Here is a 1,352-nt window from a genome sequence, read left to right as displayed (position 1 = left end):
AATGCAATCGTTCAAACACAGCAAGTACCATGTCTTGCTCAAAAAAGCAGGAGGATACCTGGGTTACCAGAAAATGTACACAACACTGACACACCTACCTCCTGGTACTCCCAAGCCATTTCTTTTTCATTCCTGCATTACCCTGCCCTTTTTATTCTCTCTCTTATAATACACATGCTCATTTTTCTTTCGCTTTCTATATATATGTGACACTCTCTAGTCTTGACTTCACAAAAAAAATCACCTCAGAATTACATCTCTACAGCAAGAAGCACATGAAAATTAAAACTTAAAATTTAAAAGAATTTATAGCAGCCAAATGCATACTTCTACCAACTGAGAAAGATTTTAATGGAATAATGACATCATTTGGCTCGATTTGTTCCAACTCTCATAGGATACAAATGCCTTTTGTGACCGTTCCAAGACATCAACTGCAAGTGCTACTGGTGGTCTTATTTGCACATTTTTATCCTCTGAACAAGCGCACCATATCTCAAGTGCTGTGCAAATTTCTGGGGGTTTACCCATAAAACAGGACAAGTGTTGTGTGATCAATGAAAGAAGACAGACAAACTGGACAACTTTGTTCAGCGAGAAAACACGCACACCTTAATTCATTACCCTTAAGTAACAGAAATCAATAAATAACTTGATTGATTAAATATAAATTAAGACAACATTTGAAGACGCGTGTAAATCACACGTGTATTTTAACTGCTTTACAGATAAAAACGCAACTAGCAGAAAGGATTTAAAGCACAGAGGACCACCTTTATCTGCAACATTCCCAGACACCACTTAGGAACTAGGTTTTAAGGAAAACACCATCAAGTTTTTAGAAGTTACAGAAAACACACACCATGCCATCTTCACCTTTTGGCTTAAAGCATTTATCCAAGTTACACTCAAATTAGGTTGTTTAAAATGGCACATCTGTACATCGCTCACAGCAATTGCTTCTATAAGTCAGTTTACATGTACGTAACAATCCCGAGGCCTGAAAATGTGACCAGACTCAACCCCTTAAGCTTAACAACTATTTGGTTCTCACGGCAATAACCTCTCTCACACTTGGGAAATGATCATCGCTGGCTCCAGCCCACCAGAGATAACAGGCAGAGACATCCTTATTGCAGACAAAACCACGCTGCTCCCATCTCTGCGCCCCACATTAACCGTTTATACCCCCACCCCCCGCGTCAGACATCGTCGCAATCCCACTTACAGGCCTGCACTAAAAAAACAAACAACAAAAGCAAAGCTAACGCTTACCCGCCTGCGGACAGTCCTGCCAGACCTCAGCGCAGTCGCACCGGCGCCCAGCCGGGCACAGCTTCTCGAACGCCGCC

The sequence above is a fragment of the Egretta garzetta genome, unplaced genomic scaffold (assembly GCF_000687185.1).
Source record: "Egretta garzetta isolate BGI_Z169 unplaced genomic scaffold, ASM68718v1 scaffold215, whole genome shotgun sequence".
NCBI classification, from domain to species: domain Eukaryota; kingdom Metazoa; phylum Chordata; class Aves; order Pelecaniformes; family Ardeidae; genus Egretta; species Egretta garzetta.
The sequence above is the reverse complement of the archived record's forward strand: the minus strand, read 5'-3'. Positions refer to the sequence as shown.